The sequence below is a fragment of the Salvelinus namaycush genome, chromosome 16 (assembly GCF_016432855.1).
Source record: "Salvelinus namaycush isolate Seneca chromosome 16, SaNama_1.0, whole genome shotgun sequence".
Taxonomy (NCBI): domain Eukaryota; kingdom Metazoa; phylum Chordata; class Actinopteri; order Salmoniformes; family Salmonidae; genus Salvelinus; species Salvelinus namaycush.
In genome coordinates this window covers 1,405,175-1,415,350 of record NC_052322.1, presented here as the reverse complement: position 1 = coordinate 1,415,350, position 10,176 = coordinate 1,405,175, and the positions used below count along the sequence as shown (strand labels likewise).

At 44.3% G+C, this 10,176-nt stretch overlaps 1 pseudogene; it reads right to left on the bottom strand.

The window, feature by feature from the left end:
• Positions 1-964: 964 nt before the first annotated feature.
• Positions 965-10,176, bottom strand: part of LOC120060845 — a 31,868-nt pseudogene continuing 22,656 nt past the window's right edge.

Genomic DNA, 10,176 nt, shown 5'->3' with positions numbered 1-10,176 from the left:
ACGTTGCCCTGGTAGTCCGCTACGTTGCCCTGGTAGTCCGCTACGTTGCCCTGGTAGTCCGCTGCGTTGCCCTGGTAGTCCGCTGCGTTGCCCTGGTAGTCCGCTGCGTGGCCCTGGTAGTCCGCTATGTGGCCCTGGTAGTCCACTACGTTGCTACGTGGCCCTGGTAGTCGCTACGTTACCCTGTTTTTGGCCTATGACACTTGGTGCTGGGAACAATGTCTTAAGCACAGCACCTGCTTATGTCCATTTCACTTTCCAATATGTTGATGCTGATTCAGCAGTTTGTAAATGTTCTTTCTTCTTTGCTTCATGCATGTCAGTCACTTGAAGTTAGATGCAAACATATATAAATGAATGCATTGTTTTTCCTAATGTGTGCCGTCTGTAGACTTTGTCAGGTCTGTTTGTATTACTTCCTGGAAGATGATTTTTGTCTTGAAGCCTGAATAAAAATCCCAGTTTTTTTTTTATTGTATTAATGTACTTACCTAAGATCTTTGCTCAGGGCCTAAGTGTAAAACTGAAGTTCTAATCGAAGAAAAGGCTTTCTTGTCTAATATATTGTGAGTGTATAAATAATGGACATAAACAAGACAAGTATACATTAATTTAAGTTGGTCTGCAAATAGCAGGGGGGAAATGGTACAATTGATTCAATCAAGTCAACATAGAAAGGAGAGAATATTCAAGAATACCTCAAAGATTATTGGCTTAACAGAGGACAATTGCCCTTAAGTTGAACTTAAAAACAACCATTTACAGCAAAAGGCAAGACTCCAGTCTGACTTGAAGAGCCACCAATTACATAAAATTCATATCGGCATAATATTACATCCGACAGTGAATCTAACTTTTGTTAGATAGGATCAAGACTGTCCTTGTGATTGTGTTTGCGTGCATGTATGTGTGCAGGGATTGTTCTCTTTCAGGAGAATGGTACGTGATGTCTGACACTTGGGTCTTACAGTGTGCTCCTCTCCAGTTTCAAATCCACCTTCATCTTCTGCTTTTCCATCACTGCCTCCAGCTCTGTGGCCTTCTTGGCGTCCTGGGAGAGCAGAATTTCAATCAGGTACAAGGTATGGTAGGTGAAAACATGGAAAGACAACACAACAGGGACATTATGGATTTAAAACTCCCAACTGTGTGCAGCTGGAGTCAAATTTGGAAAATGTATTATACATGTAAGATGATGCTGAGGCACACTGCAATCATCATATAATTAGTAATTGTATAGGATCTATATGGCAGTCATCAGATTGCCATATAGATCCAATTGAGTGGGTTGAGTCACTGATGTGGTCTTCCTGTCTGGGTTTGGCACCCCCCCCCCCCCCCTCGGGTTCGTGCCCTGGGGGAGATCTTCGTGGGCCATAGCCTTGTCTCAGTAGTAAATTGGTGGTTTGAAGATATCCATCTAGTGGTGTGGGGGGCTGTGCTTTTGCAAGGTGCTTGGGGTTATATCCTGCTTGGTTGGTCCTGTCTGGGGGTACTGTCGGACTGGGGGCCACAGTGTCTCCCGACCATTCCTGCCTCAGCCTCCAGTATTGATGCTGCAATAGTTTGTGTCAGTGGGTCTAGGGTCAGTCTGTTATATCTGGAGTATTTCTCCTGTCTTGTCCTGTGTGAATTTAAGTATGCTCCCTCTAATTCCCTCCCCGGAGGACCTGAGTACTGGGACCATGCCTTAGGACTACCTGGCCTGATGACTCCTTGCTGTCCCCAGTCCACCTGGCCGTGCTGCTGCTCCAGTTTCATCCTATTCCTGTTCGTCTGTTTCAACTGTTCTGCCTGCGGCTATGGAACCCTGACCTGTTCACCGGATGTGCTACCTTGTCCCGGACCTGCTGTCTCTAACTCTGAATGCTCGGTTATGAAAAGCCAACTGACATTTACTTCAAAAGTGCTGACCTGTGGCACCCTCTATTATTTGACCCTGCTGGTCATCTATAAACGTTTGAATATCTTGGCCATGTACTGTTATAATCTCAACCCGACAGCCAGAAGAGGACTGGCCACCCCTCAGAGCCTGGTTCCTCTCTAGGTTTCTTCCTAGGTTCCTGCCTTTCTAGTGAGTTTTTCCTAGCCACCGTGCTTCTACATGTGCATTGCTTGCTGTTTGGGGTTTTTGGCTGGGTTTCTGTATAGCACTTCGTGACATTGGCTGATGTAAAAAAGGCTTTATAAATTTGATTGATTGATTTGATTGATTGAATGCCCCCGTGCACAAAGCGAGGTCTATACAGAAATGGTTTGTTGAGATCGGTGTGGAAGAACTTGACTGGCCTGCAAAAGAGCCCTGACCTCAACCCCATTTGAACACCTTTGGGATGAATTGGAACGCTGACTGCAAGTCAAGCCTAATTGCCCAACATCAGTGCCCGACCTCACTAATGCTCTTGTGGCTGAATGTAAGCAAGTCCCCACAGCAATGTTCCAACATCTAGTGGAAAGCCATCCAAGAAGAGTGGAGGCTGTTGTGGGAGCAAAGGGGGGACCAACTCCATATTAATGCCCATGAGTTTAGAATGAGATGTTCGACGATCAGGTGTCCATATACTTTTGGTCGTGTAATGTATAATGTGCATTATAGGCTGATCAGTACCTCCAACAGTGCTTTCTGCACAGCGAGCTGGCTGTACACTCTGGCACCCTCGTCTGGTAGAACTTCTCGTAGGTCCTCCTTGATCAGAGAGAAGAGCAGGGCTCCTGTCAGCTTTCCCAGTAACGTCACCGTCCTGAGGGGGGAGGTGCACACAGGTAGTCAGTCACTTGCCTCAGTCTTTACTCTTCATTTATCTATCCTATTCAATCGTCTGTGAACAACTGAGTCATCTCTGTGTAAGAACTAGAAAGATCCAATGAGTACTCAATCCAGGTCTTGAGCACTATTCCAGGTTCAACAATTAATTCGGTAGAAAGTAAATGAATATTGGTATATTGCGACGAATGCCTATGAACTGATCAGTGAACAATACATGTAATGAAATCCTGGAGTTACTATAAGTCCACAAAGTCAGTGACACACAGGGAGACCCCAAATTACCTCAACTAACCTGTACCCCCGCACACTGACTCGGTACCGGTACCCCCTGTATATAGCCTCGTTATTGTTACTTTTTATTATTTTTTACTTTAGTTTATTTGGTAAATATTTTCTCAACTCTTCTTGAACTGCACTGTTGGTTAAGGGCTTGTAAGTAAGCATTTCACGGTAAAGTCTATACTTGTATTCGGTCCATGTGACAGTTTGATTTGATTTGACCAGAATAGGTCCCTGATTGGAATAGGATGAGTTTAGGGTTTGTGGGGGTCACGTCAAACTCACGTCTCACTGAAGCCCTTCCCCCTGAGCCACTCCTCCACCTCCTCGGGGGGTGAGCGGTAGTCCAGGGGGACCGAGGTGTCCGAGGAGCGAGGGATGACCAGGGGCCTGTTTAGGCTGGCCTTCCCATTGGTCAGTCTCTGGAGGAGCTCGTCGTTCACCATCATGACTGAGGAGAGGGAGAGTTGTTACTATATGTTGTCTACAGTATGTTGTCTATCTGGTTTATCTTGTTAAAACGGAGCAGACATAAGAGCTGAAAGCACTGTCTGTCGTTCTCTCCTGTTTTTGTCTTTCACACACAGAGGGAACAGACAACCATTTTCCCCCTCTCTGGAGCCTCCCTCACACACACTTGCGTGTGCACACACATACACATTCACGCGACAGAGAAAAGCGTCTGTATAGTGCAGCGCCTGAGTCGCTCCTCTGACACAGTGCAGAAATATAAAGCCTCTCAGTATAGTGTGATACCTTTGTCTATCTCATCTCCGGCTGGAATGTATTGGTTGTATGATGGTGGGGGAGGGCGGTGGTGGGCTGAGGGGCTTGGGGTCAAGGAGCTAGGGTTCAAGGCTGGAGGGCTCGGAGGAGTGTGAGTCTTGGTCAGGGCAGGCGAGATTGGAGGCTGGCCCGGAGCAGAGGAGAAAGGAAAGAGGAGTGAACATCATTTAAAACATTGATATTGACTCAATGAAAGGAATACCAGTATGTGGGCGTGAGTTAAGGAATTGGCGTGTGTGTGTGTGCATGCGTGTGTTACATTGGTGTGTTACCTTTGGTGGTCTCATGGTGACAGGGCTTTCGATGTGAGACACTGGCTCCAGGATGTTGAAGGGGACAAAGCCGACCTCGTTGAAGCGATTACGACACTTCCACCAGCGTTTGGACGACTCCACCACCTGACACAGAAAAGGAGAGGAGACAATGTTTATACAGAGAACAATTAAGGAAGAACGAAACAAGTGATAGATTTAATCGTGTGGTATTGGCAACTCACAATTTTCTATTTCTAGCAGAGAAAATTGTTGCCAAGGTAAGAGCCATTCACTCAAATTCTGGCGTTACACCCTGATTAAGCAATAATGTTTGATTGAGGAGACATTTCTTGTTTTGGACTCTACCACACCTGCTGTCTCTAACTCTGAATGATCGGCTATGAAAAGCCAACTGACATTCACTCCTGAGGTGCTGACCTGTTGCACCCTCTACATACCACTGTGATTATTATTATCTGACCCTGCTGGTCATCTATGAACGTTTGAACATCTTGGCCATGTACTGTTATAATCTCCACCCGGCACAGCCAGAAGAGGACTTCGCACCCCTCAGAGCCTGGTTCCTCTCTAGGTTTCTTCCTAGGTTCTGGGCTTTCTAGGGTGTTTTTCCTAGCCACCGTGCTTCTACATCTGCATTGCTTGCTGTTTGGGGTTTCAGGCTGGGTTTCCGTACAGCACTTTGAGATATCGGCTGATGTAAAAAAGTGCTTTATAAATAAATATGATTGATTGATTCTAGCGATGGATTTTGTACAGTATCACCAACATCACCGGATTGTGCACCAGATTTGGTCTTTATCAGCCGTGTGTCTTACCATTAAGAGAGCCCTGGAAACGTGGCACAGAGACTAGCTACCAGGCATGTATTTTTCAAGAATGTTCCTGAATAGTTCTGTGTAATTTAACGTAATGTCACTTAATGACTTTTCAGATATTTACCTCCAGTGTATCTCCCTGTTGTACTGACAGCTCACTGTTGTTGCGGGCCACAAAGTCATAGCTGCACCTGTACATCCTCTCTCCCTCAGGGGGTAGGACACTGCCATACCTGAGAGGGAAAGAGTGGATGATTGATATTACTACAAAATAAAAGTAAACCATACGAAAATATATATATTTTTTTTTATCCAAAGGTGACTTAAAAACGTACGGTTCATCGCTCATAGGGGCGACTGGAGGTCCAACTGGCTGAGTAGGCTGCAGCTGAATTAGCAAAGAGAGAGAAGGGGGCGTGGGGGGAGAGAGGGAGAGGATGATGTCAGGAGCAAAATCATATGTTACTCACTTTGTGAACTCAATGTACATCATGTACATCTCATATTCCATACCTTTTGTTTTTCCCGCAAGGCTTCATGTTTGTGTTGTGACTCGACCGGATCTTCCCAAACCTGCCCATCTGCCCTGGAGGCCTCTGGCTTCCACCCGTCCAGGAACACAGGTGTGTACGGGGCCACGGGCCCTCTGAGCTGGGAACTTAGAGGTTGAGAGAGTAAGAATATCACCAGTGTAGAACTTGACTGAGATGAGCCAAAGGAATTAGGTCATCTCTCTCCACAGTACTGTACTATTTCAGTGGCACATGTTACTGGCTGACTAAATATTGACATCGTCATGTCATGCTGTCTCATGTCATGTTTTGCAATTGTCACAGCTTGCCGCAGTGTCAGAAAAGAGAGCCATACAGGTCTATCACGTGGGACTATAGACTGCGACACTCAATATTTGGCCAGCAGCATACCACCCTGCATCCCACTGCTGGCTTGCTTCTAAAGCTAAACATGGTTGGTCCTGGTCGGTCCCTAGATGGGAGACCAGATGCTCTGGAAATGGTGTTGGAGGGCCAGTAGGAAGCAACTTTTCCTCTGGTCTAAAAATATATCCCATTACCCTGTGTAGGGTGCCATCTTTCGGATGGGACGTTAAACGGGTGTCCTGACTCTCTGTGGTCATTAAAAGATCCCATGGCACTTTTCGTAAGAGTAGGGGTGTTAACCCCGGGGGCCTGGCTAAATTCCCAATCTGGCCCTCATACTATCATGGTCACCTAATCAACCCCAGCTTACAATTGGCTCATTCATCTCCCCTGTAACTATTTCCCAGGTCGTTGCTGTAAATGAGAATGTTATTTGACTTACCTGGTAAAATAAGGGATGAATTAAAAATAGCCAAAAGTTCATTCATCATAAGGGTTCATAGGGGTCCATGAGGCACAAAGCACTTAGTACCTACTGGGGTAGTGTCCAGTGGGGCCCAAGGGCCGTCCATATCTGCCTCTCCTCTTCGGTCAGGTTGTCTTGAAGCAGGGATATGGCTGAGTTGGTCAGGGCAGGGCTGATCACTGAGGCTCCTAAAGCTGGGCCCCCAATAGTCCTCACCAGCTTGGGCCACACAGGAAAGAGATCACAGTTTAGATCAGGATCATTGGAAGAATGGGTTGACTGGAGAATTTGCAACAGTAGATTCATTATGAAGGGCAAGCTAGGCCTAATGAACTCTATGGTCCGGTTTTCACAGACACAGATTAAGCCTAGTCCTGGACTAATAATAATTCTCAATGGAGATTCTCCATTGAAAGCGTTTTTTAATCCAGGAGTAGGCTTAATCTGTGTCTGAAAAACTGAACCTATAATATATTGTCAATCACTGACTGGTATAACCCACTATGACTGTGGCCAGTTTATTATGTACATCTAGTACTGGGTCAGATCCCCCTTTGCCTCCAGAACAGCCTGAATTCTTCAGGGCATGAAAATGTTGCTCAATTGGTATCAAGGGATCTAACGTGTGCCAAGAAACATCACACCACCGCCATCAGCCCACTACCCCACACCATTGCACCAAAGCCACCAGCCTGTACCGTTGACACCAGGTAGGATGGGGCCATGGACTCATGCTGCCTACGCCAGCATGATGCAACAGGAACCGGGATTCGTCAGACCAGACAGTGTTTTTCCACTCCTCAATTGTCCAGTGTTGGTGATGGCGTGCCCACTAGAGCCACTTCTTGTTTTTAGCTGATCGGCGTGGAGCCCAGTGTGGTCGTCTGCTACAATAGCCCATCCGTGACAAGGACCGACGAGTTGTGTGTTCCGAGATGCCATTCTGCACAACACTGTTTGTGGCCCGCCTGTTAGCTTGCACGATTCTTTCCATTCTCCTTCGACCTCTCATCAACGAGCTGTTTTCGCCCACAGGACTGCCGCTGACTCTGGTTTTTTTTCTTCCTCGCACCATTCTCTGTAGACCCTAGACACTGTCGTGCGTGAAAAGCCCAACAGGCTGTCCGTTTCTGAAATACTGGAACCGACGCGCCTGGCACCAACGATCATACCACGCTCAAAATCGCTTAATTCACTTGTTTTTCCCCCTTCTATCATTCAATTGAACGTTAACTGAATGCCTCGATGCCTTTCTGCCTGCTTATTATAGAAAGCCATGGGAGTATGACTCATTGTTTGTATGAGCGAACCATTTTTGTGACTGGGTGGTGTACCTAATAAACTGGCCACTGAGTATCAGCATAGAGAGAACCAAATGTTTGAGTGAGCTGACCATGATAGCCAGGGTCAAGAGGGTCATGTGAGGTTTCACCCTCCCAGCCCTCTCAGCAGACACAATGCTACAGATAAGCAAGCCGTCACACCTCTCTCTCGGGTTTCTCCCTGTTTCCATGCAGGTGTGCCAGGTTGCCCATTTTTTTTGTAACTCCTCCCTCTATTCCATCATGGAGTTCATAGTTCATAGTTCATAGTTTTATAGGCAGGCAGTTCTTAGTGTGCCAACCAAGTCTGTGTAAACTGGCACACCTGAACAAGGTTATTTCCTATAAGTACCATCTTTCATTAGTCTGAACTCTCATACTTAGCAGTCTTGTATCTTATTTGGCTCAACATGTCTTCTTCTTATGAGTCTGTTTAAAATGTTTATGCTAACAAAATGTGACCAAAGTTTCCATCTGTGATAACACACTGGGTGCACTGCCTTGTGCAAATATTGAACAGCCCTCAAAATATCTAAATATTTTTCCGGTAACGTTTTTTCCCCCCTGTGTTGAAAACCATTACAATTTTTCTACAAAATGCATACTTGCCTGTAGGCAAACATACAGTGACTTCAGAAAGTATTCACACCCATTGACTTTTTCCACATTTTGTGTAGAAGCCGACATTTAAAATGGATTATGGTTAAATTGTCTGTCACTGGCCTACACACAATACCCCATATTGTCAAAGTGGAATTCTGTTTTATGAAAATTTTACAAATTAATAAAAAATGAAAAGCTGAAATGTCTTGAGCCAATAAGTACTCATTCCTTTATGGCAAGCCTAAATAAGTTCGGGAGTAAATTAACAAGATTTTTAAAAGACTGTACCCCACACATACAATTAGATGTAAGGTCCCTCAGTTGAGTAGTCAATTTCAAACACAGATTCAACCACAAAGACCAGAGAGGTTTTCCAATGCCTTGCAAAGAAAGGCACCTATTGGTAGATGGGTAAAAATAACAAAGCAGACATTGAATATACCACGAAATGGGGGAGAAAAAATGTTTAAAAAATATATATATATACTTTTTTTTATGGGTATACTTGTAATCGTTAAGGATTGGGGAGTTTTTCAGGATAAAAAATAAACGGAATGGAGCTAAGCACAGGAAAAATCCTAGAGGAAAACCTGGTTCAGTCTGCTTTCCACCAGACACTGGAAGATGAATTCACCTTTCAGCAAGACAATAATCTAAAACCCAAGGCCAAATCTACACTGGAGTTGTTTACCAAGAAGACAGTGAATGTTCCTGAGTTACAGTTTTCACTTAAATCTACTTGAAGATCTATGGAAAGCTCTTAGAGACTCACATCTGTAATTGTTCCCAAAAGTGTTTCTACAAAGTATTGACTCATGGGTGTGAATACTTGTGATAGATGAGATATGTATTTCATTTTCAATAAATTTGCAGAAATTTCTTAAAGCATGTTTTCACTTTGTCATTATGGGCTATTGTGTGTAGATAGGCGAGAGAGAAAATCTATTTAATCCATTTTTAATTCAGGCTGTAACAACAAAATCTGGAATAAGTCAAGGGGTGTGAATAGTTTCTGAAGGCACTGTACATGTGTATCAATACACAAACTATATATGGACAGACATACTAGACAAATACTAGACAGAGCATACACATAGCCTACGTACAATAGCCTAGTAAGTATGTAACAAGGTATCAAATCAACATGACATTTCTAAACATACTCATGAATTTAGCTGTTAAATATGAGAATCACTCACCTATCTCATTTCATAATTGAGATGACATAAGGATACTAATGAAAAGAGAAAAAGTTATTTTTAAATATTCTACTTTAGGTTCCCTCCTTGTAGTTATAAAGATATAATCCTGTGTTGACAACAATAGCAACAGGTGTTGTCCCCATAGCTCTTTTCCTCTGTGGGCCTCAAAGGTTATCATTGTTGACTCACCATATCCAGAGGTTTGAACACATGGTGGAGCAGCTCTTCTGAAGATGGGTTGGAGATGGAAGACTTGAGACGAGCCTGGAAAGAAATATGACGAGTACACTATCTAAACTGTTTCGTTCACATAGTAGTGGCAATGTTTCCTTTTACTCACCAGAAGACTGAAGCAGTATTTGAATTTTTGAAAGATATCCATGAATTCTTCTTCGGGTGGAGGGCAAGCTTTTGCAGTAAGCAAGTCCTCTATGTTCAGGAGAAAAGGCAGGGGGGAAAAATCGATGATTTTCAGCATGCCATTTTAACTTTGAACGGCATCCTGAGATGAACCAGTTCAGGAGGTCACGTGGCTATCAAACATATTGTTGCTCGTGTGAATCGTGAGCCCTATAGGGTTTGTGAGTAGCTTAGGACAAAACAAAAACAAATTCCTTATCCCTCTTACCCTCTGCTGTTTGATTGCGACTTTTCTGCTTTTTCTTCTTCCTCTGGCTTAAAACTGCGGCAGCCACTGCAGTCTGTTGTAGCTTTGCCATGAAGACCTCAATGTCATCGAAACAGTGATTAAGGATCCCCTAAAATTGAGACGCATGAAAAAGA